The following is a 27,389-nucleotide window of genomic DNA, read 5'->3' as shown; positions in this document are numbered from 1 at the left end:
TGGTAAAAAAGAATAATAAACTATAGCTTCTGCTATATCGCGATAGATAAAGTTACGTATTTTAACCATACGGCAAAGTACTCTCCTCTTTGCGTGGTATCATTTGCCAAAATCTCGTTTCGTTATCTCCAGCGGTTTACGAGATACGAGAAGCGTTATGAATATTTCATTCCCGCGCGTTGCGATCGGAAGTGAACTTGCTGCAGATGCTCAGTTTTTTCGAGATTGGAAGCAGATATTGAGCCAAAGTTTTACGAAAATTTCAAAACCTCATCTGTATTTCATACTCAGCAATAGAATGTATAACATACACCAAACACAAATTCATAGCGACCCCTATTTAGTTTTGATGGCAACGTTCTCAAATTTGATACTCATTGTGAAATACCACAATAGTTATGACCATTATCGAAATGATTGGCACTTCATCATGAAGCTGCCATATAAAGCTAAAAGTATTTCAGAAATCAATTATGTTTTACGGAACAGATTCTGTAAAACCGTCTGACAAGGATTTGCAGGCCGTGCGTCTCGATTCTTTCAGCGCAGCGCCAAGCCAACCCTGGCCCGCTTTGCGTGACGTCACAAGAGCGCGCAGTGGCCTTCTCTGTAGGTGGTAGTGATACGAGCCAGCGGTTCATCTCCGTAGCGCGTCAATCGCGAAAGTAATTTCCGCCTCGCCTACGATAAACGTCGCGCTCTATATAGGAGACACACTGTTAGGAGAGTTTTCACGGTGGTCGCTATCTACACGACACGGATTTGTTGCCGCCTTCAGAATACTGGAGGACGTGTGTCTAATTGAGCTCCTGGGCGGTTTTTAATAGCTCTATATTCCACGGGCATCCTAAACGGTCATTCCTACGAAACTAAGAGCCTTTTACAAGGAGAGCATTGTGGGAACTTTGCAGATATAATGTAACGGCATCATCTGACTGATTCTAATGGCCAACTCCCTCCAAGCAAAGGTATCTTTGCGCACAAGATGACGTCCTTCCTACAAAGAAAGGTAGATAACGGTCACCGTCGTTTTCATGAAACAATAATTTTCAGTTGAAAAAAGCCACATCAAAAATACTAGCGTAGCTAACAAATATTATTCAATTTCCGTCTGCCTCTCATCTCAGAAATTATTCTACCCAATCTTGTCACACGCCATCTTACCTAATTCTATCTTTTGCTATCCTATCCTGCGACATGTCACAAACTATCCAACAGTCGAAAATACCTCGTAATAGCGTCATAGAGACACTAGTAGTGTGTTCTCTCACATTCTCCTCCATGACATAATCGTAATTTTTTCCTTTAGCTGTTCTTTCGCTACAGAAACATCGCAGTGTATTGTTGTTATACCTATCAGAGATCACGGAAGGGTGGAAAAGACCGGTCCCACAGTTTTTGTTGCTCCAACTGTACAGCACCCTTCTGTTTCCGCCAACTGCAAGGGGCCCTCGTGTAACTGATAAAGATTTTCAAAACTCCATCGCTGATCCTTCCGTAGTTCAGGTGCCCTAATAAATGCAGCCATGCAGCATCATAAAGGAAAGCATATCAGGGCCGTAGGTAATGCAGATTGCACGCGTCGTTCCATTCGTAGGATACTGGGAAAATGCAATAAGTCTGACAACAAATTGTGCTTTCGGTTTTACAATATTCCTCATGTGTGTGGGACACATACCAGACAGGACCACGAAGAATCAGAATGTCAAGACGAATGGTCATGGGTTTTCAGAATGAATTTTCACTCTGCAGCGGAATGATAGCCGATTTGAAACTTCGTGGTAGGTCAGAACTGAGCTCTAGACCTTAACTCTAACCCGAGACATTTGCCCTTCTCGGGCTAGCGCTCTACCGATAAGATGAAGAAGCGTGATTCATATCTCGTCCTAACGGAAAATGTCCGAGGTACGAGTGCCAAGCTGGCACTTAGTTTCGATGTCCATAAAGTTCAAGATAACGCACACTCCGCTGCAGAGTGATAGATTCATTCTGGGAACAGACCCTCAGGCTGTCACGACGGTATTCTTCTTCCCCAGACTGCTAGTTTCGTGAAGCTTACAGAATAACTTCTGTGAAATTTCGAAGGCTGCAGATGAGGTAATGATGGAAGTGAGGGCGGATCATGACTTGTGCTTGAATAGCTCAGTCGCTACAGCATTTTTCCACAAAGGTTCCAAGCTCGAGTTCCAGTTCGAGACATGAAGTTTAGATCACAGGTTTGCTTTGTTCACGGGAGAGGGTCACGAAAACGCTGAATAACTTGTGTTGCCAGGTGGTTGGAGATTCACTGCAGTAATACTTTACGGCAAAAGGTCCTTTGTTTCAACGAGCAGTATTAAGTGAAAAATCAAGAAATGTACTTCAAACCCCTCAGTATCTGTCCCACAGGGACCGAGAAGACATAGACCACCTATAGCATGCACAGAGCGTTTAACCGCTGCATGTGTGTGTAGAAACGAAGAATACCCTAAAATGTGCAGCAATACTACTTACCCTCTGTCATACACTTCACGTTGGCTCCCAGAATATGTACGTATCACACATCATGGACAGGCTGAGGAGCACCAGTGTCTCAATCGGTAGTCGATGCACCATGGTTACTTCATAGTTTTTCCTGATTTTTAAGTACTGTAAACTGAATTAATTTATAATTATTAGGCTTTTGTATGTTAAATACGTATATCTGTAAGGTTAAATAAAATTTTTCTTCTATAAGCTATATATACTATTTATACTATAAACTAAATAACTACATAATGTTTCAGCGTGTACAGTTCAGTGAGCAGACGCTACTGACATGCCAGTGTGAAATGCTAAACGGCGCAGGAACTTTGTCGCACTCTTTCCAAAGCCGCTCCTGACTCGTGCGTGTTCAACTACAACCGATACGCCACCTGCCACAATCCGGCGATTGGGCGTACGCATTGCAAGGCTACCTGTCCGGCACAGTTCCGGGCACAGTGCTCTTGTCACACCATATACAAATCCAATATGAACTACGAAAATGATGGTACAGTTATCTATATGTAGTGACGCTTACTCGAGATTCCATCAAGTGGCACAAGAATGGGGGATTCAATTGCTCGTACAATATGAAAGACACATAAGTATGACGTGTGCATATAAACGGACCAGTGCTTGCACGAGGCACGCACTACCAGGAAGTCTCTTCATACTAGAACATCTAAGATAATTTTATTTTTGGATAATATTTGTAAAAAATGAACATTTGGCTGTAGAAATAGAACTCTTCCCAGTCAGTGTACGCAAATCTCAGGACATACTGAGGTAGGCGTAAATCAAAGGGCGTCAAAAGAATTCCACACACGAGAAAAGTGCAAGAGCAACTTATCACATTACTCTTTGTCTGGCCTTATTAATTAGTTACTTTGATTTGTTTATTCCTAGTTCACTAGAAGTCCTTTTTTTATTTAATGACGTTATATTGCATCAACTACTATCTTCAGCATTGTATCATTGGAGCTAAGAAATGAGAAACGATCGTTTTGGTAGCCAAGGTTTTATGTTGTGGGAAGGCAAAATGATGTATGGGCGTACTGAACCCCAAATCTTTGAACTTGGTGCTCTCACCAGTCAGTGTTATTGTGACATTGTGCCCCTCTCCAGGTGAATCTTTTCGCGTACGCATTCCGTCCTGACTTCATACTTATGGATGAAAATGTATGACTGCATCGAACAGCACAGGTGGAGAGCCTTTTGGAACGATAGAATATTCGCAAGTGAACTTTCCTGCGCATTGCCCCTCTTCGAATCCCATCAGGCACGGGCTGGGAGACTTGTTTCAGCACGTCCACATGCACAAACGACTATTCAACAGTTGCCAACTGCGCTGCTGGAAGAACCGTGTGCCCTACTACAAAAATTCTTTATCAATCTTCTGACGAGCATCGGTGGTCAGCACACATCCTATAAAAACAGTGTCCCACCTTTTGAAATGTACAGGTAAACATCATAACTTGCGATGACTTCTGTGTATTTATTTTCTTTGAATATAGGGTGTAAGGTGCAATATTTTGTGGTTCACTTATTCTAGGATTGAAGCCAACTGTGCAAGTTGAAATGGCAGGTTTAATGTCGCAATATTAGGAACAAAAATACATGATTTTACACAGTTTTCAATGTGACAACAAAAAACAGTTGTCAGGACAGCGCATCTCGTCAACATCAAAAAGTGAAATAATCCTAAACACAACAATATTAAATATTAACTCTCAAAAGGTTAATTTTTTCAAAACACAACAATATTAAAGTTTAACTAGGAGTTTCTTTACAAAATTGTTCCTACGCTTACGTTACGATGTTGGTCAGTACTACGAAAATCGTCTGATTCCGGTTCAAAGTTCGGTATTATTTTTAGGATGACAATCAAGTCTGCAGTGGATAGTGAGTTATGTGACAAATTGCGCAAAAGATTACCCAAGGCCTCTCCAGTTTACAGTGGACGCAAGCTGGCGAACCAACAATTTTACGTCTCTGCACTCGGTATTTACGTTAAGCTGCGATGACCTGTCTTCCGCTGAAATTCCTATAAAATTAATTACACCTTTGCTGAATTTTTCAGCAGAAACTTTCCCTATGTTTTTCAATATGCGAGAGAATATGTACTCATCCCTAGTTTTAGAATGTGGCGATATACACGCACATGGTTGGAGCAGCGTGCATATTATAATGCCCTCTCAGTTCTCGCAAGAAACAATTAACTAACTGGCTGGTTCGTTCGCCACAACTGGAGCTAAAAGATGTTACAGCTAATTTCTAGCTGGATATCAGCCGCTGTGAAAGCGGTGTTCACACAAATGACTCCTCTGCGACATACAGAGCGTTATGTGCTCCGTTCGGCACTTGGCGCCAGTTCAGAGAAGAGTCCCCGGGAATTTCCGTCTTGTCTTACTCATAGCCGAACTGTCTGCCCACCTGGGTTCTTTAGTTCTTCACGTCACGGCTTTTTTCGACCAATAGGAGCGTTTCTTTTATTTTGTGGAAACTCTCTCCAATTGCAAGGTCCCTACCATTAAGCCGGCCGAAGTGTCCGTGCGGTTCTAGGCGCTGCAGTCTGGCACCGCGAGACCGCTACGGTCGCAGGTTCGTATCCTGCCTCGGGCATGGATGTGTGTGATGTCCTTAGGTTGGTTAGGTTTAACTAGTTCTAAGTTCTAGGGGACTAATGACCTCAGAAGTTGAGTCCCATAGTGCTCAGAGCCATTTGAACCATTTGAACCTACCATTAAATTGCGTCGAAACTTTGACTCTTTTCTCCTTCCTAGAGCGTTTCCGCCAATCGGACGATTTGTGCCCGTTCCAGACGCCTAAATGTGTACATTGACTCTCATGTGAATACCACTCACTGGACATGTGACCGAAACTGCGTCACTGGTCTTGTTTCGTATCCATTTGGAATTCCGAAACGCTGTTTTCTAAAAGCTTTCATTCCTGTCCTCCCTCAGATGGGCCATTATACTCGCTCTCCCACTCTGAGTCAACTGGTCGGTCGTTGACTTTCCGTCTGGGACACCCCTTTAAGTGGTTTCCGTGTTACCCCCCGTAGCAGAGCCTTGCCTCTGCGTCGTCCCTCTGAATTCCAAACTAAAACGCCTCTCACTGCATGTTTCACCTTCTGCTCAAACATGCATTATAGGAATCGTGTGTTAATTACTGTCAATTGAATGTCATCCCTTTTTGAATTACATACTGCTAGGCAAATTTGCTTATTACCGCTGAATTAAGTTAGGTGCGATATTCACCTTCCCGTTGCGATGTATAAAGCTCTCATGTAAAGTGCGAATCTGACCTTCATTTATTCTGCCACCTTACAAAGTATCATTACTGTTCGTCTCATTGTGTAATTCTCTCCTACACTGTAGCAGTTCTTACTATGAATGGTCCATGTTTGGTCGGACCATGTTGCTTGGCAGCAGCACTTCTTCCGTAAGTCCCTTTCGACGTAAAGTTTTGCACACCAGTGTATTATATCGCCTGCTTGAGACACACAAGAGCGCAATGAATAAATAAACGTATTCCACCGTCCAGTTATTATAGCACTTGACACATATAAGGAGTGATGGTGACTTACTTGTCTGTGCGCCCATTCTAATTTAAGTATTTCATGGTTTCCATGAATCGTCCAAATATCTGGATGATTTCTTTAAACTAGGCAACGGACGTTATCATACGTCGAAATCGTAAAAATCTGAGAATACATGCTGATTCTAATGCCTTTGTAGCAAATAAACGTTAATTTTAATTTTTTGCCACAGAAGGGACAAGAAGGAGAAGCGGAGAGGAAGAATTACAACAAACTGGGTCCAAGAAATACACCAGCATTCGCGGTAAGCGATTATTGTATCAAAAAAAAAGGGGAACTCGGTATAATAATGAAATGAAACTGAAAATTGTGAGACTCATACAACATTTAACCCCGTGTACGTATCGGAGCTGAGAGCACGACCAATGCTGCAAATTTTTATCCATGAAAGAGACAAAATATTTTCTTTGGTGACGGTTGTGTAAAATAGAGTACACGCAATTTCGTGCCTATAACGAAGCTGATACTTCAAAAGGAAGTATCGATTGCGGTTCTGAAATCCGATATCAAGGCCATGAGCGTTGACCACATTCTCTTCCGATATCGTCGTCCAATAGTGCCCCAGGTTAAGGATGGAGCTGAGGACGATCGATAGACGCCTGATCTACGTCGGTGATAATACACAGGAGGTACGTTTCGTGGAAGTCCACTTGTCAGCATGATGTTACATCTGCCTGGCCTGTATGGGAGCAATGACTCGGTTACCAAGGGTGTGTGAGATTCCTGGCTGTTTGGCCGCCAGTATTTTACCTTGCTAAAAGCTCGCCTTGGTGCAGCGTGATACACGTGAAGTAGCACAGAGTACAAAAGTGGAGAGAGGTACAAGCAACAGATGGTACAGTATGTACTATTTCCTTGGAAGAGTCTGCCAATTGTTCTGAACTTCCTTATGATTGGTTGGCACATTCGGCTGTTAGGCGCCAAAACGCGTAACTTCTTTTATTAATTATTTATATACTTTTCATTGTATTTAACCCAGTTTTCAGTATGACAATCTCTCATGGTTACCCTATGGAACTACAGCGTTTGCTTATTAAATTTCACTAGTTTTGAGAAATATAAGAGTAATGATTTTACAAGCGATGTGCTTCGGGCACCTTCGGGTCGCTTTGGCGCGCCTGGGAGACGAAGAACTTCGGCTGCGCTAGTCAGACTGTTTCGGGTGTTCTTCAGAGCCAGACGTGTATCTCTGTTTCTGACGGTCATGTTGTACTCTATATCGGAAGTTGTCAGAAAAGTTACCACACTATTAAGAAAACTATGTCAAGTGTTGTAGAAGATACTGTAAAAAACGATTATTTAAAATATAAACAAACAGGATATATTAATGATAGGTGTCGCCTATCTTCATTGTCAGTACTACAGATCTTGCCCACTGTAAATACAGAGATTAACCTGAGCAAATGGCACCCCACACAAAACACAATCACAGCTTCAAGTTCGAGATGACAGCATAGCGGCCTCCGCCGAAGAAGATCCCACGACCGACGAGCTGTCTTCTGCGCTGGGGACACAAATTTAGAACACGACAGGTTGGTGAAAAGAACGGTTAGGGACTCTTTAATCAATCTCTCCAGATCTCTCCAGCATCCAGATCTGACAACGTATTATAGGCGTCATAAAGCCGTTGCATCAACTCCTGAACCAAGCTGTCATCTAGCTGTTGTAACGGGTCCTTCATATTCTTAAGAGTGGCGCTGAGATGGAGTTGACGTCAAAGCTGGTCCCGTTCTGTTCTGGACAGGGTTGTAGCCTATCACCGATGTTATTTGATTTGTACACTGAGCAGGAGATAAAGGAAACCAAACAACTATTTGGAGTCGGAACTAAAGTTCAGGGAGAAGAAAAAAAACTTTCTAGGCTTGCCAGTGACACTGTAATTCTGCCAGAGACATCGAAGGACATGCATATCACGTCTGCCGATTTCCATTCCATTCGGATAATTCCTCCGTAGTGCATCTTTTTTTATTTTTTATTTTTTAGAGTGTAGTTTTCATAGCTGTTTCTTTGAACTTTTTAAAAAAAACTGATATCAAGTCTGAAATTTTCCAAGAATTCGATAGTTTACACCATTAAAAATCATATAAAGTCCTGGCATATTTTAAAAGTTCCACGTTGATACCACATAATCCACGTGCTTTCCTTTTTTTCATATTTTTTAAGACTACTGCGATTGAATCCACAGTACTATTAGGTAATGTTATCTCCTCTTCCTTCCATTCTGAACCTTCTATTTCCCCCTTTTTTTAACAATTTCTTTTCTCTGATATTCATTAATAATATTTAGTTCCTCAGTACGTTCCTCTGTTCTAGCTAAGTGTTTCATTAGCTTGTAAGCGAAGCTTTGCCTTCCAAGTACATCATGTTCTTCTTTAGATATAAAGTGTTACATGACTCTTGGTTTGCTTGTCTAGTTATTTGTTTGTCGTAGTTCCGCTTTTGCTTATACTTCTCTTTAATTTCTAGTGTTTTGTTCTACAGAAGTTTTTCATGAGCTATATCTTTTTCTTCAACGAACTCTGCGATAATTTTCTTCCATCTCTTAATCACTACTTTCTCCTTAATTTATTTTCTTTTTCCCAGTGTGTCATAATCCACTATTTTTACGCATTTTATGCATTCTTTCAAGTCAAGGATAAACGGTTAGGTATCACAGATAGCTACATAGAACGTACGAAAGATTGGAAACAAAGAAGAGAGTTAGATTATAAGTTCAGAGGGAAACAAATTGATATGGTTGTTACAACAGAAATAAAAAAAGTTAAATGACACTATAGATCTCAGTTACTGTATGTACATTGACACACAGGGGTGTACCGCATAACAGACAGCGAGTTTGCCGGCCGGAGTGGCCGTGCGGTTCTAGGCACTACAGTCTGGAACCGAGCGACCGCTACGGTCGCAGGTTCGAATCCTGCCTCGGGCATGGATGTGTGTGACGTCTTTAGGTTAGTTAGGTTTAATTAGTTCTAAGTTCTAGGCGACTGATGACCTCAGAAGTTAAGTCGCATAGTGCTCAGAGCCATATGAACCATTTGAACAGCGAGTTTTGGGGTGGTAATCCTAATATAAGTAACTAACAAACCGAAAAGAAAAATTATATAATATTTCCTCATTAATGAAAGAATCAGAGAGGGAATACCATCTTTTGTCGAAAATGAGGTGAGAAAATGTAGAAATAATAAATAATTAATTAAAGTAATAAAGAAAATAATCGAGTAATAGATGCAAAAACTGAGTAAATCCAATAAAAGTGTAGTTTTTACGACCTTAACCTGTTCCCATTTCGTCACGCGTCTCCGTTTGGGAAGAGATGCCCTTGTTTGTGCGGCACTTACACGGACTCGGTGGCACTCCAGCGGTGACTCTAAACACTTTTATCGCGCCCTAGTGTCTGCAGCGGCCCGCCTTTGTCATCGGGAAAAAATACGCCAGACAGCAGGCGGGCGAGGGTCGCATGCTTTATTACTTGCGGCATCTGTGCACTGGGCCGACTCAATCACATTTCACAGCCGCCTCTTTCCCGGCGGCGTTTAAAAAACACGCTGGCCCGCCCCCGGCCGTTCTTTCGGCGCGCGGCTGTTAGCCGATTGCCGGCGCTAAAGAGCCGGAATGGGTTGCGGAGGCCGAGTAATGAAACGCCAGGTGGTGCGTGTGTGTGCGTGTGGGTGCGGCACACACGGCGCGCTGCCTGGCTGGCACGCACTCACGCACGCACGCTCGGCTGGAATGGGCCGCCGCGAGGGTGGAGGATGTGATGCGATGCGCCCATCCTGCCGCTCTTGTACTCTCCCCTCTAGAGCCGGCTCTCTTTTCCCTCCCTTTTTTTTCTTTTTTTTCGCGTGGGGAGCGGCGACCCAGTGACCTAGAGCCGCCCCCACATGCGGTGGCGCGGCGCGAGGCGTGGAAGAAGCTGTCCCGGCGTTGGACTGCGTCGGGCTGTACCGTGATACCGCAGAGATACCGCGCGGAAAAACCGACGACGCGCACCTCTTCTGCAAAATGTACCCTTTCGGAGGCTAACATTGTAGCACATCAAAGGAAGGTTTAAAATTAATGAAAACTGAAGTTCGTTGTTATAAGCACAATGGGCAAAAAAATTAGCCATACGTAAGAGAAATCACGCTATTATCGCTTCCTCCTTTGATAATAGCCACAATTCACCAATGAAGGGGTCGATGAGATTCTTCAGGTATGCCACATGCAGCTGAAGACACCCATTGATGGTTAAATCCTCTAGAGCTACCAAACTGTAGCGATGATAGTTTCTACGTTTCACCCCCTATTCCAAATAGTCCCACACAATATTCTGTGGGATTAAGACTGGGTGATTTAGCTGAGTAGTCAAAGTGTTCGTCAAACCAGGAACGTGCGCGTACAGCCCTGTGAAACCGGCTGTTGTCATGTTCGAAAAGACGAGTTTCCGCGTCATGCTCATCAAAGAGATGTAGAAGAAATGGCAATACTTGGGGCACAAAAAATGAAGAAATAAACATTATGGTATATGTTCGCGATAACCTACGAAGGTAATTCCAGAAGCAAGGTCTCCTATTTTTTTACAAGTACATAGACCTGTTTATTTTTACAATGGTTTACATCAGTTTACAGCTATTTTTTGACATAATCACCATTTCTGTCGATGCATTTTTGTAGACGCTGTGGCAATTTTTGTATGCCCGTGTCATACCAGCTCGCCGCCATGCTGTTCAGAAAGTTATGAACCTCTTCTTTCACCTCGTCGTCGGAGCTGAATCGCTTTCCCGCCAAAGGTTCTTTTAACTTAGGGAGCAGGTGATAGTCACTGGGTGCCAAGTCAGCACTATAGGATGGGTGGGTGATTATGTTCCACTGAAACTGTTGCAGGAGAGCAACGGTTTGCCGAGCGATGTGTGGGCGAGCGTTGTCATGGAGAATGTGTACGCCCTTGATCAACATTGCTCTTCTCCGGTTCTGAATTGCGCGTTTCAGTTTTTTCGGAGTCTCACAGTACCTGTGAGCGTTAATTGTGGTCCCAGTGGGTATAAAGTCAACCAACAATACCCCTACCGATCCCAAAAAACGGTTGTAATGACTTTACCGGCAGACTGTGTTTCTTTGAATTTCCGCGGCTTTGGCGAAGAAGGATGCCGCCATTGGTGTGATTGTTGCTTGGTCTCAGGTGTAAAGTGACATGCCCCGGTTTCGTCACCCGTGACAACTGAGTCCAGAAAGTTGTCCTGTTCGGCTGCAAGGCGGTGAAGAAATGCGCGGGAAGCATCAACTCGTTCCCGCATGTGGTCCTCAGTCAGCATGCGTGGCACCCATCTTGCGCACTCCTTCCGGTAGTTCAATGTTTCCGTTAAAATTCTGTGAGCGGTGCTTCGGGAAACCTCAGGAACCAACGCGCAGAGATCATCCAGGGTGATCCGCCGATCTTCACGGATGCTTTGCTCAACCTTCAACACTGTCTCCTCAGAAACTGACGGTCTCCCGTTCCTTCGATCGTCGTGAATTTCGGTCCGACCAGCTGCAAACTCTCTACACCAATTACGAACATTTTTGACACCCATGCACCATTCACCATACACTTCTGACAATTGGCTATGGATTTCAATCGGCGCAGTGCCCTTTGTGTTCAAAAACCGAATAACTGCGCGCAATTCGCACTTTGCGGTAACATCCAACGGGAGCTCCATCCTCACCGGCTGCCAAGCCAAGACTGAGCGCCTCAGCGCGGCGTGCGTATCTTCACACAGCGCGTGAAGCACTCTTCATCACAGTGTGCCCAACTACCACACAAACAGAGTTCTGTACTCATAAAAAAAATAGTCCTTACTTTTGGGAGTACCCTTGTAAATCAGCTAGGCCAAGTAATGGTATGAAAAGCACTCTCAGAAAACAAACAATCACCTCCGGCCTGAGTTAGCTCCTTTACATAATGCATGTGCACTCAACCCCCCGCCTCAATTGAAAAGGAGCAAAATCTCAACTCTCCGAACTACACTACACATACCCTCTCAGCTTCTGTCCATTTTGAGTGTAGTTTGATCCATTGACAAAGTCCGCAACTTTATGAGTAGCTGTGACCAATGGTCTTTTGCGAAGTGACCTGCTCCAAATGTCTATTACACGCAATTCCTTTCCACTATTCGATCTGAAACTGGTTGAGATGGACGTGTATTCATTGACAGCAGCAATTCTTTCGGTTTTGAATCCGACACTCGTTGACAAGGCGTGACACTCGTCTCCAGCTAGGCTATTTTTACGACAAACGTTACTTCACTGTGTTTCGTGCCTGCGAGTTGGACGTCATTCCTTGCACGCATGTTAGACAGACCCTATTCCTATATCAATAAATCGGGCACCTTCATGGAAATCGTCATGGAAATGTTTAAACAAGACGGTTCTATTCTGCGTTCTGTCACATATACACGTCGACTCACCTTATTCAGTTGATTCCATGCAACCAACTGGCACATACAGAAACCTTCATCGCAATAACTGGCGTTGGCGACTCTCATGACAACCTGGTACCGTTCTATATCATCTGAATGTCTCCAATGCGACCAGGACGTTCTTTTAAGATAATGGCTAATATTTTATCTGATAAGATCAGCTCAGTATAAGTAACCAAAAACTGTTGAACCTGTTGATTAGAAAGAAGATTCTAATAAGCACATGCTATGGATTTAAATAAACAGTAGAAATAGGAAAGTAATAAGAAACAGCAGAAATGAGATCAGTGCTACTTTAACATCACAATTTGGGGACCACGAAGTAGATGAGGAGAATGGATACTGCTACTTTAGAAGCAAAATGACACCTCGTCTATGAAGCAAGGAGGACATAAAAAAAAAACAGATTACCAAAGGCAAAGGAACAATCCTAACCAAAAGAAGTCTACTGGTAACAAACAGCTTTCTTAATTTGAGGAAGAAATTTCAGAGAACGTTCGTTTGGAATAGACCATTGTATGGTAATGAAACCTGGTCTGTGGGAACACCGGAAAAGAAGAGAATTGATTCGTTTCTACATCTACGTACAGACTCCGCAAGGCACCGTAAGATGCCTGGCGGAGGGTGTCTTGTACCACTACTAGTCATTTCCTTTCCTGATCCATTAGCATAAAGAGCGACGAAAAACGATTTTCTATATGCCTTGCTCCGAGCCCTAATTTCTCTTATCTGATAAGATTAACCCAGTAAAAGTGACCAAAAATTGTTGAACCTATTGATTAGACAGATCCTTACACGAAATGAACGTTGCAGGCAGTAGTATCGTTCTGCACTCAGCTTCAAATGCCGGTTCCCTAAAGTTTCTCAGTAGTATCCCTCGAAAGAACGTTGCCTTCCCTCCAGCGATTCCCATTTGTTTTCCCGAAGCACCTCAGTAATATTTGCATATTGATAGAATGTAGTGGTATCAAATTTAGCAATGCGCCTCTGAATTGCCTCCATGTCCTCCTTTAATATGACCAGGTGGGAATGCCAAACAGGCGCGCCATATTCAAGAAAAGGTTCTATACGCCGTCTCTTTTATAGATTAACCACGCTTTTCTAAAATTCTCTCAAAAAACCCAAGTCGCGGCCCTGTCTCCAACAATACAACAGACATCATAATACAATGGGGGAGGTTAGAGGCTTGGTCCGTATGGAAACCAGAATGAGCGGCTACGTGTGGCCGAACTCACGACACAGTACAATGCTGGCGCAGGCACAAGTGTTTCGCAGCACATCGTTCAGCACACGTTGTTGAAAATGGGACGCTGCAACGGATGACCCGAAGCTGATCCAACGACATCGTCACCGACGATTGCACTGGGCACAGGATCATCGTGGTTGCACAATGGTTCAATGGAAACGTGTCGCCTACTAGATGAATCACGTTTCTAGTCTGGCCACCGGAGCTGGACATATCTTCCAGCAGGTACCTTCCAGCAGAACAACAGTCCGTGTAGAATACCAGAATCGTGCGTGCCTTTAATATGAATGGTGGTGAACACAAGTTGATGATTTGGTCACCAAATTTGCTGGATATTAACCCTGTAAGTAGGCTGTTTAGGTTTGTATGTTGGTAACGCCATGTAGTGCTCTATATGAAAATCACTGACTGTGCTGTGTGACGTCTGTGGCTGGTTTGCATTGTTGGAATTTGCTATTGTAGTGTTGGGCAGTTGGCTGTTAACGGCGCGTAGCGTTGCGCAGTTGGAAGTGAGCCGCCAGCAGTGATGGGTGTGGGGAGAGAGATGGCGGCGTTTTGAGAGCGGATGATCTGGACGTGTGTCCATCAGAGACAGTAAATTTGTAAGACTGGTTCAAAAAATGGCTCTGAGCACTATGGGACTCAACTGCTGAGGTCATTAGTACCCTAGAACTTAGAACTACTTAAACCTAACTAACCTAAGGACATCACACACATCCATGCCCGAGGCAGGATTCGAACCTACGACCGTAGCGGTCGCGTGGTTCCAGACTGTAGCGCCTAGAACCGCTCGGCCACTCCGGCCGCCTGTAAGACTGGATGTCATGAACTGATATATATATATATATATATATATATATATATATATATATATATATATATATATATATATATATATATATAATGACTTTTGAACATTATTAAGGTAAACACATTGTTTGTTCTTTATCAAAATCTTTCATTTGCTAACTATGCCTGTCAGTAGTTAGTCCCTTCAGTAGTTAGAATCTTTTATTTAGCTGGCAGTAGTAGCGCTCGCTGTATTGCGGTAGTTCGAGTAATGAAGATTTTTGTGAGGTAAGTGATTCATGAAGGTATAGGTTATTGTTAGTCAGGGCCATTCTTTTGTAGGGATTTTTGAAAGTCAGATTGCGTTGCGGTAAAAATATTGTGTGTCAGTTTAGTGTTGATCAGAATAAGTAAAGAGAGAAATGTCTAAGTACGTTCAGTTCTGCTCAGCTGTTTGAAAATCAAATAATGTAAGAGTTTTATCAGCACAGTGATTCATTAATTTTCTAAGGGGACGTTTCAACCCGTAAGAACTAATTCGGGGTGCTGTCGACCTGATCTGCGCCCACAAACTACAGGCTTGCAACTTACAAGATTTGTGTGACCTGGTCGCAGACATCTGTTGCCACGTACCTCCGAAACCTACCAAGGACTCACGTCACACAGAATTCCTGCTATATATCGCTCTAAAAGTGGACCATCACGTTATTGCAGAAGAGGTCATAATGTTTTGGCCCATCAATGTACATGTTGTACATGTACAATGTGTATGCGTTGTGTATGACTTTCACGTTGGTCAATGCCTCTAAATATCCCTCAGCACAAGAAATTCATAGTATTAATCTCAGACAAACGTCGAGGCCCCCTTACTGGACTTCTTTGAAGAATACACAGCTCATTAAGGGTGTTGGTCAGACACTATCATTAAAGCGGTTGTCTTTCTGCAAGGTATCATTCTCCAATATTATGGGGAGTTTGTTTTGTATAAATTAATGATAATTTTAATGTTTCTTATGCCCTCTAATCCATAACTCATGACATATATCTATACTAAAGTGAACCTGATGCCCTGTTTACATGATCACTCTTGCGGTTGCATCTCTCCACATGTGGCTCTTGTGACAACATATTACTCTACACTCGATGAATCACCGCCTGGTGAGAATGAAATGCACAATATGACTGTAGATGTGCAGCGCTTCGATTCAGTGTTCAGCACATGTAAGAACTAAATTCTGGTTGAAACTAAGATCAGGGTCACAGTCACTACAGTGAGTACAGTCACGAAGAAATACATTACGAAGCGAGCAATGAACTACGACGGCGTATACCACTGGGTACTGACTGTTCCCAACACAAGCGCGCATGTCAAAAGATTTTTTCCCCTACACATTTTTATAAGATTTTTATTTCTCGTTTTGTTTAGTACCTCGCCGGCCGGAGTGGCCGAGCGGTTAAAGGCGCTACAGTCTGGAACCGCACGACCGCTACGGTCGCAGGTTCGAATCCTGCCTCGGGCATGGATGTGTGTGATGTCCTTAGGTTAGTTAGGTTTAAGTAGTTCTAAGTTCTAGGGGACTTATGACCACAGCAGTTGAGTCCCATAGTGCTCAGAGCGATTTGATTTGAGTTGAGTCCCATAGTGCTCAGAGCCATTTGTTTAGTACCTCACGGTCCAGTCCTATTAATGTCAGCACAGCCTTTGTTCGACAAGAACGTACCATAACCACTGAGAGACCGGAGATGGCAACACTAACAGTGGAGCACATACAAAGTGTCTTGGTTGTGTGGAGGGGGGAGGGGGGGAGGGTGAGGGAGAGGAAGAGGGTAGAAGCGGAAATGCGGAATGATCATTGGCTTTCGGGTCAAGGGTAGAAGCATTTCTGAAACAGCTGAATTTGTAAAGTCTTCGAGTGCCGCCATCGTTATGCATGGCAAAATGGCGCTATCCAAAAGCGACGCCTAATCAGCTGTGGCGCACCACGGACCAGGACCATAGATGACAGGGATGAACGACGGATGTGGAGATGTGTACGCTAGCATAAATGCGCAACTAGCATCCGAGATGAGCAGAAGTGTCTCCTCAACGGCCATTCACCGAAAGTTGCTGTGTATGGGCCACTACAGCAGGCACCGCATTCATGTACCGTTCCTGACTACTGTTCATCGACGACAAACGCTAGAATTTGCACGACCACATTGCAACTGGACAGCCACTGAGTGCCCACAGATGGTTTTCTCAGATGAACCACGTTTTATGCTCCATTGGACAGATGGTCATTGGCGTCTAAGGCACGAAACGTCTGGAAGCAAACACCCTGCAATAATCGTCAGAAGGGTCCTGGCCGGAGAGCATTCCCTGGGTGATATCATCATTCTGGAAGTCACAATTGATCAGCACAAGTATGATGATATTTGGTTTATGGTGTGCTCAACTGCACGGTTATCAGCGCCCGTACAAAGTCCCAATCTTTACACAGCCCAACCTTGCCACGTTCAATAATGATGATGAAATGATGAGGACAACAGAAACACCTAGTTCCCGGGTAGAAAAAGTCCCCAACGCGGCCGGGAATCGAAAACGCGAGTATGCATCTATACTTGGAGACCATGTCCTCCCCTATATACAGATTGTTTCTTTTTTTTTTTTTCGCTACAGGATTGCATCTACCAGCAGGAATATGTAACGTGTCCCACAGCTCGCAGTGTGCGTGCGTGGTTCGAAGAGCACCAGGATGAGTAGTACATACCCCAGATTTAAAGCCAATCGGGAATCTGTGGGACCACATCGATCGGACTGTTCGCGCCGTCGATCCTCAAGTGAGATACCTGTCCCTGTCGGTACCTTCCAGAACCTTCCTTCTGGCACGTCTAGCAGCGGTCCACACTGCGAAAGATGGTTATTCAGGCTTTTGACTCGTGATCACAGTAATGTGACTGGACAGTGTGTCTCACTATTATCTTTTACAGAACTATGAGAAGATTCCTTGAAAGCAATTAATAATGAAATAAACGTATGTTGTGGGATGAAAGTGATTTTTGAGGGACCTAGCCGACTAAAATGGGATAACTTGGAACGTGTAACTTAACGACAAAAAGTAAACCTCTTATTATACAGCAACAAAAATTGGCGTATAGGTTAACGTTGACAAAACACTTTTCCAAACAACCTGGCGTTGTGGAGACTCTACCACCTGATAAGCTTTAGGAAAACCGTTGGCATTGAAAACAGTTTTCAGTCGTCTCCGAATGGATAAATACAGGTCATCTGTGATTTTCAAGAGAATCTTTCATCCTTCGTGCAAAACAGTGACAAGTCAACCAACGATTGATGAAGGTGGATTAGCTATCACATAACCTTCTCTCCCAAGTAGACCACAAAGGCTCAGTAATACTAAAATCTGGGGATACTGGTGCCAGGATAGATACCACAGTTCATTCTTGTGCTCTCAGAGTCATTCCTGGACAAGGTTATCTGTGTGAACTTGGACTCCGTCATCTTCGAACACAGCATCACCGTTGAGAAACAAAAATTGTACCGTAGAATGGATCTGATCAGCCTAAATGGTCACATAACCCTTTGCAGTGATGCGACCTTGCAGAGTAACCAACGGGATCGTAAAATACCTCGATTTGACTGCCCAAATCATTAGCGAATTCCCGCCATGTTTCATTCTTAGTAACAAGGAGTTTCCATCGTAGACTTGGGACGGCATACGCCAAACGAAAACTGGGCTGCTGTCCGGGTCGCCTCCAGACACGTCTTCTGCCTGTTATCTGATTGACTGGAGTATAACTGCGTTGACTTGTAAGTCCCTCTTCGAATTTAACCCCTATGACCTGCGAAAACGCGCCTGCAGAGACCCTGGACAGCAGTGGGGTACCAACCTGAGTGTCGCCTACCAAAGGTCCTACAGTCGGGTCTGATGGTCTGGGGTGTCATTTGAAGCACCCGTTAGTTGTCGCGCTCGGCATTCTTAGAGCACAGCAGTACGTCGACGATATTCTACGCTCCATTTTGTTGCCCTTCATGGCAAGCCATACCGGGCTTGCATTTCAGCAGGATAATAACCGCCTGCATACGGTGAAACTTTCTACTGCTTGTCTTCGTTCTTGCGAAACCCTACCATAGCTAGAAAGGTCACCAGATGTCTCATCAGCTGAGAATGTTTAGGGAATTAAGGACAGGGAACTCCGACCATTTAGTGCGCCAGTTGGACAGAATTTGGTATGATATCCATACAGGAGGGCACCTAACACCTTCAACTCTATCAATCAATCCTCGAGATGACTGGGTGTTTCTGTTGACCTCATCATTTAATCGTCATTCATTCAAGTGGCGAGATTGGACTGAGCAAAGGTTGGGAATTTGTACGGGCGATGATAACCGCGCAGTTGAGCGCCTCGCAACCAAAACATCATCATCATCATCATCATCATCATCATCATCATCTATCAATGCCAAATCGAATAATTGCCCGCACAAGGGCCAGAGGTGGAGCTACGCGCTATTGACTTGCTCAGTTTATGACTGTTCTGCTCTTGAATAAATCTTCCAATTTTTGTGAAACTGTCATTTATTTGTCTGCTTTCATAGTTCGTTATTTTTTTCTGTCTTAGAGAGCATTCACTAGCTGGCAATGATACCAAAGCAGGATGACTGAAAATTTATACTATATAACATCTCACATAATTTATTTCTGGCAATGATTCATTCATTGTTGTATAAAGAATAGAATAAAATAATATACAGTGTTTCAAAAACTATTCAACCGGTTTCACGACACCATATCTTCTACAGGGCGTCCCAAAAGTAACGATTCATTTTAGTGAAACCCTTGTTTAACATAGAAAACATTTATGATGCTGTTAACTCTTTGCACAACTCGATCACACAGCTAACGCAAGGTACTGTTTGTAGCCCTCTACACATGAGACTCGAGGAACCCTATGAAAAGAAGTGTAAATTGGCAAAATCAGGTGAACCCAGAACCAATATTGATGATGAACCTCTACCGACACACCGCCCATAGAACTTTGTAACTTCGAACAATGAGAGCAAAAATGAGGTACAGAATTCCATCTGACTCCGACTGCGGCTCGAGGAAAAGCTCAAGCATGTCAAGTTAACTGGGAGCTATTATCGTTTGTTCTGTTAAGTGAATGTTCCATAAATCTTAATCCTAGTCATCTCCAGACGTACGTTCAGTTGCGAGGTGTTTCTGTCCCATTCTTGCACCCCATGAGCATTGTTTTAGGCCTATATTCAGCAGGTGAGTCGGTTCAACAAACCATATGCGCTAAATGTGGCCGCGTCTGAGCAAGGCGGTATAACCTTTCTTCTCCATGTACGTATTAACTGAATTCAATACGTCGTCTTCATCAGCGTAAAACGAAGCGTGTGCCAGACAATGGATCAAGGAGTGTTCGACTCATAGCTCAGCCGATGAACTGAAGTGCGTGGGCTGCTTCCAATGAGCTCATCATTGCTCCGAACTATCTACTGGAGATGTCCTCATTAAGTACATTTCCTCTTCTTCTGGATTTATTGACCAGAATACTGACATTGGTCGTTGATGGTTGTTCTTTCCCATATCTTGGATGGTGCAGCTTACACCTCCTCAAATGTCTTAACATCGAGTTTCCAGAAAACAATAGCTATTCTTTCTTTTACAGAGAACATCTCAAAGACCTGTGAAAGAACGGATTAAATCTTTCCATGAAAATGAATTGTTACTTTTGGTACAACCTTTATACGAAAGAAAGTAGAAGCTTTCAGCGATTTTAATTGATGCATGTGACTATAAGCTTTTTATTTTTTAAAGAACCACCTGAGTTTACGATGGTACGTCTTATTCATGCATGTACATCTAACCTTGGGGTATTTTTTACATTTCTGTTTGCGATTAAAGTTTGCACTTAACTTTCATGGGCCCTACACCGAAAACACGACAAATATAAAAACAGTAGTCAAATTCATTCCATAGAAGCGCGAACGTGTCTGGAGTTTCTGTTTTCAGTTCTGTTTGTATTTAGCTTCGCAGCTTGCCTTAATTTATCGAAATTGATGGCTTTATGCATAGCTGGTTTGAATCATACTTCATAAAAAGAATAGAAAAGGTCGTGTTGGATAATTCAAACACTGTCGGAAGGATAAAAAAATTTAGTGATAACAGGGAAATCACAGAGGGTTCCACATGGTTCGATTTTGGGTCCACGTCCATGTGTAAATGACCTCACACTTAATATTCAACAAGCAGAATCGATTCCTTTTGCAGACGATATTCGTGTTACAACAGATACCATTGGAGATAAAGGAGCAGAAGAAATTGTTAATTATGTTTTCCAAATTATAAGAAAGTTGTTTTAAGAAAATGAATTCTCCATAAATTTTGAAAAAAACACACTATATTCACTTCTGTACAACAGTCAGAATCATACAAACACTTCTGTACAACAAATAGAGTCATACCAACAGCTGATGTGTCATATGGGCAGGAGTAAGTAAACACAGTATAATGCTCTAAATATTTTTGGGAATACATATTGACGAACACTTCAGCTGGAAGAATTATGTTACTGAGCTTCTCAAACATATAAGGTCAGCTATTTTTGCTCTTCATATAATTATTAATCTTGGAAACAGATTAATCAACATCCTGACAAATGTCGGATATATCCACTCAACATTGTGGAAGTGTCTGTGTCGGATGGACCGTCAGAGAGAAAGCACCTCACGTTCCTGTTGCAAATAAGGCGAGTACACCATTCGTTTGTTATATAGTTTTACGAGCTTCCAACAGAAGCATCTCATTTACAGATACCTGTTTAGTTACTAGACTATTTTTGTAATTTCTTGAATGCTAGAGAGCTTACTAGGCACAACCTTTTATTTTTATTTTAGTAACAGCGTAGCATACAGTATCGCCGTTTTTATCGACCATCGTATCGTACAGGCTTCTGTTTATTTTGGTTAGTGTACGTCAGTGTCGGTTACACCACCAGTGAGAGAACACTTCGAATTCCCTAGTAAGGCAAATACACCGTTCGTTTGTTACATATTTTTGCGAGCTTCAAACAGGAGCGACTGCAGTAGTGGATAGGAACTGTGATTACTGTGTACAGATGCGAGCTGAGTTGGCGACCCTTTGCTTACAGCTCCAGGCTGCATTGGCCTCCATCAGACAGCTTGAGGCTGCTGCCAAGGGGCACCGCTGTGGGAGTTCGCAAGCGGGGATGCGAGGGACGTCAAGCACGCCACATGTGTTCCCTGATCGGTCCACTGCTGTGGCTGCCCCAGGTACTGACTGCACTGAGGTTGACCCCTCACCCGTGGTCGAGTGGTAGATCATTCCAAAGTCTGACAGGCAGCGAAAAACTTTCCGAGGGGCCGATCGTAGGATCTGCCCGGCTTGTGTGGTGAACAGGTTTCGGACGTTATCTGTAGCTGACGATGTCTCTGAGCTGGATGCAGTTCTCCACCCTCTTCCAGAGTAAGCTTCTCGGCCCACAAAGTCTGGGCATTCACATAGGGTGGGTTTGATGGTAGTTGGGAGCTTCAATGTTAGGCACGTAATGGGGCCCTTTAGGAACAAGGCTCCCAAAGAGGGGAAGGAAGCCAGTGTGCACTCAGTATGCATACCAGGGAGAGTCATTCCGGATGTGGAAACGGTGCTTCCGGATGCCATGAAGAGTACAGGGTGCAGCAAACTGCAGGTGGTGACTCATTTCGGTACCTACGACGTGTATCGCTTTGGATCAGAGGAGATTCTCTCTGGTTTCGGGCGGCTAGCGGAAATGGTAAAGACTGCCAGTCTTGCTTCCGAGATTAAGGTTGAGCTCTCCATCTGCAGCATCGACGATAGAACAGACTGTGGTCCTTCGGTGCAGAGCCGAGAGGAGGGCATGAATCAGAGGGGCAGGAGGTTCTGTGACATTAAGGCTGCAGATTCCTTGACTTGCACCATCGGGTGGTGGGTTTCCGAGTTCCGCTTAATGAGTCAGGAGTCCACTACACACAGGAGGCGGCTACACGGGTAGCAGGGGCTGTGTGGAAGGGACTGGGCGGCTTTTTAGGTAGAGAGTCTCAGAGAACACCAGAAAGGGCGCCCGTCTAAAATGGGGCAGGTAAAACACAGTAAGGTAGTTGTAGAAACGATCGATATTGTAGTTGTAAATTGTCGCAGCTGTGTTGGGAAAGAAGTAGAGCTCCAAGCCCTAATAGGTCTAACAATGTTCAGAAAAGATAGATTAAATACAGTTGATGGTGCAGTATTTAGTGCTGTGAGAAGTAGTTTGCCTTGTAGTGAAATGAAGTAGATAGTTCCAGCGAAATCGTATGGGCAGATGGGTAGAGGTTATACCTGACAATCGGACTAAACTGTTAATTGGGTTCTTTTACCGACCTCCGACTCAGAAGATATAGTTGCTGGACAGTTCAAAGAAAACTTGAGTCATTTCAAATAGGTACCCCACTCATACAGTTATAATCCATGGTGACTTAAATCTGTCCTCGATGTGCTGGAAAAATTATACGTTTAAAGCCGGCGGCAGGGATAAAACGTCATCCAAAATTGTACTGAATGCTTTCTCAGAAATTTATTTTGAACAATTAGTTCATGAGACCACTCGAAGCGTAGATGGTTGCGAAAGCATACTTGACCTCTTAGCAGCAAATAATCCTAGACAAATAGTGAGTATCGTGACAAATACAGGGATTAGCGACAACAAGCAGTTGCTGCTGGGCTGAATACCGTAACATCTACAACCATCAAAATGAAACGCAAAGTACGTCTATTTAAAAAGGATGATTAAAATGCTCTCAACGCCTTTTTAAGAGACCATCTTCACTTCCTCCGATCTGATCATGTAAGCGTAAAAAATTTGTGGAATGATTTCAAAGAGATAGTATCGACAGCAGCTGAGAGATATAACCACATAAATTAATAAGTGATGGTACTGATCCCCCACGGTACAAAAACGGGTCAGATAGTGAAACACGTATGTTGTGCGGCAGCGATGCTGAGACATTGTAGAATCTCTGACCAGAGCAGTTGCGCTCGACTCGCAGTAGCGAGCAGTCAGTCAGTCTGTAGTAGTCAGTCCGCAGTAGTGCTAGGAGTCTGTCAGTAGTGGTAGCGCAGAGCAGTCGGCGGGCGTCGGCACCGCAATGGTCGAGATTCAGGATAAGGTATATTGTTAATCAGCATCGCGCTCAACTAGTAATGTTAATTAAGTGTAATTTTCTGTAAAAATCGCCCCCAATAATAATTTTGATTTTGAAAGCAATTTTTTAACAAAAAAAAAGTCATTTGATTCCCTTGCATTTCCTTAAACAAAATTTTCAGTTAACTTCAAAAAAAAATTTAGTTATTGCCATACATCTGCTGCAAGTTGTCCCGCGGAATAAGAGCAGATATTTCTCATGCAGTCATATTAAGGTAAGAAATTAATTTTGATATTTGCACAGGGCCAAAGACCGACATTTCGGTTAAATTGAGTTTTGATTATCACTGTAGTTCATTGTCATGGGATTATCTTACATTTTGTGTGGAGAACTTATACTTGGGTCAGATTGCTAATTTTTGCTTAATTGTCTTTGTCATTAATAATTTTGCGGGAGTTTACACTTAGCTGTAGCTCCATTTCCATTAAGTATTGTCATTTTTCAAAAATTTCTGTGGGGAGGTTACACTTGGCGACACCCGGTCCAGGATCGTATTTCGTAGAGAATCTTTTGAAAAACAGTCAGATATCTGCTCTTATTTCTTAGATATAATTAGGATTTGGCGCAACGCTTTTACTACTCTTGTGACTTTCTTTTTACAGGTCAACGGCAATTCGTTGCTCTGTTGTATTTGTGTGTTGCTTTTGCATTGTGCTTATTTCTTTTGTGAATATTTGTGTCTATTGTGAAAATGCCGCGAAAGACAGTGAATAGTGTATCGCGAGGCATTATGAACGAAATTACCGACTTAAACAATGTGACTGATAGTAATTGTGACACGCAGTGTAATGATGAGAATCCTGCGTTCACTGCTAATCAGTGCGTTCTAACCATTAATAATGATGTAGGCCTTAATGATGAACAAACGAACTCGATTGCGTCTTCTGTTAATTTGACGACAATTGATGACGCGGGGCGTTCTGTTGGAATGAGCGTTGCCCAGCTTAACACACCCGATTTGGAAAATTCAAGTAACGTACAGACAAATTTGTCTAATGAAAATGAACGGGATACACAAAGTACGCCGGATTTATTTAATTCCGAAATAATGTCTGACAGTACACATCCGACTGACAAACCTTTTTGTGAATCTCAGAATAACCAATTGGTTACAGAAAACGCGACAATTGCAAATACACCGACAAACAGTACAGAGACTGGAGTAGGTAATGTTACCTTGGAACAAATTATGGCAATATTGCTACAAAATAGTGAAGATAACAAACAATTTAAAGAGAATTTCAAACAACAGAATGACAAACAAGACAAACTTAGTGAACAAATTAGAGCCGTTGCCGCGCAATGTCATGACACTAAGGTACAGTTACGCGAGGAAATCGAGGCTTGTTCAAAAAAAAGTAGCGAAGAAATTAAGTCTGTTGCTCAGGAATTAAGGGAATTGCAAACAGCTGCAACAGAAACACTTAGAGCGGAAATCAGTACAGTCGCTAAACAATGCTCTGAAAAAGCTACACAATTACGCGACGAGTTTAAAGCAATGACAGTAGAACTTTCGCGCACAATGGATGAAAAGATTGACGCGAAATTCGAACAACAGAACACTCAAATTAACGAACGTCTTAGTCTTCACATAGAAAACAGTAATACGCGTTTTCGTAAATTTATTGATGATCAAAATAAAGTAAAACGCCAGGTAATGGAAACAATCACTGCACAGAGACAAGAAGACAAACGTAAAATGTTTGCGAAGGCAAAAACGTATGTAGACAATAATATTGCCACAGTTTCGGACAAAATTAATACCATCGAACAGTCAAACACAGAATTACGTGACGAAATTTCTGATCTGAAATCGAAAACAGACACATACATAACAGATTTTCAAACAGTGACCGACAGACTCGAACAATTAGAACTAACACAGGATTCCGATGTCGTGAAAGCTGATGTTAAAAAACTGAACGAAACTACACGTAAATTGCAAAACCAGATTAATGCCAATGACACTAAAACCGATGATCAGGTAAAAATACTGACTGAAAAATGTGATGAATTGGCTAGTCGTATTGACGTCATCGAAACTACTAATGACAATAAATCAGACGATACTTCACCGGTTGCATTTAATCAAACACCGGAATTTCAAAATTTACAGCAGACAATTAATGAGATTGATTCGTCTAATAACACATTGCGTCGAAAACTGTCAAGTTTACAGCAAGAAGTAACAGAGATGAAAAACACTTCAGTTAATAACACAGCACAGCAGACACCACTTTTCGAACATTTGCCAGACTCGCGCAACGCGTATAATTTGGGTAATCTACAGAGAGTACGGGACTTAGATTCCGAACAATCACAGTTCAACAGATTCTCTTACAACCATGAACCTGTTTCATCACACAGAGACGACAATTTCGATTACAAACATTTTCTGTCAGTGAGAAAGTTTAAAGTGTTTAAAAACGACAGAACACAGATTCACCCGCTAGATTGGATACAACAATTTAGCTTTGCTTTTCCACCGACTTGGCCTGTAACGCATAAACTTGAATTTATTTGCAGCTTTTTGGAAGGCGAACCGGCAACTCGTATGAGGCCGATCGCGAGGCAATGTTATTCAGTGGAAGAGTTTCAGAATGCGTTTCTATCTGCGTATTGGTCAAAAACGACACAGCGCGGAATTAAAGATCAGTTAATTAGCTTACCAAATTATGAGAACTCCAATTTTCCGAGTGTGATGCAATTTTTTGAGCACATGGTGCAACAGAACCAGTACCTAAGTGAACCGTACAGTGAATCCGCCCTCATTCAATTATGTATCTCTAAATTACCACGGTCATTAAGAGTGTCACTTTTAACAGGTCAACAAAAAGAAAATATTTCGGCATTCAGGGATCTGCTGCAGCTTTTAGAAGTGCAGCAATCAGATTATTCTTTCGTAAACAAAAATTTTTCATATAACAACCAAGGCCAACAGACGTACAGCAATTATGATCAGACACGTAATTTTAATAGGAAAAGTAACAGACGTTTTAGGAATGAAAACCACCAAAGCTTTAATAACAGACAAAATTCTAATTATCAATATCGTCAAAATTTTGAGCAACAGGAATCACATTTTGGTAACAATAGACGTTTTCCACCACAACAGCATGAAAGTCAACCGGTTAACATGCCTAACCAACAATGGAATGCACAAGGTCAACCAGGCTTTAATGTTTCGCCGCGTGCACGTATAGTCCCTGATACAACAAATAGTAACGCACGGCAGCAAGGAAATAACTACGTACAGAGAAGACAGTATTTCAATTCCTATCGCAATGCACCGTATAGGAATGAGTATCACGACAGACGTAAAAACGATGAGCACAATTTTCAGCGTACATCTAACAACAGTCGGTCATACCAACAGCAAAATTATCCACAAGAACCTATTCTCATGAATGAACCCGACAGTAGGTATCATCCAGAGCGTAACACGTCTGGAAGAAGTAATAGAACTGTTCAAATAGTAGAAATGCCACACCATCCTCCTGATAATAGTAACACGTCGAATAGAATCTGACTAGATACTGTACAGGACGCATCTTCCAATAACACAAGCACTACTTTAGACACGCAAAATGT

Source organism: Schistocerca nitens, chromosome 1 (assembly GCF_023898315.1).
Source record: "Schistocerca nitens isolate TAMUIC-IGC-003100 chromosome 1, iqSchNite1.1, whole genome shotgun sequence".
NCBI lineage: Eukaryota > Metazoa > Arthropoda > Insecta > Orthoptera > Acrididae > Schistocerca > Schistocerca nitens.
The sequence above is the reverse complement of the archived record's forward strand: the minus strand, read 5'-3'. Positions refer to the sequence as shown.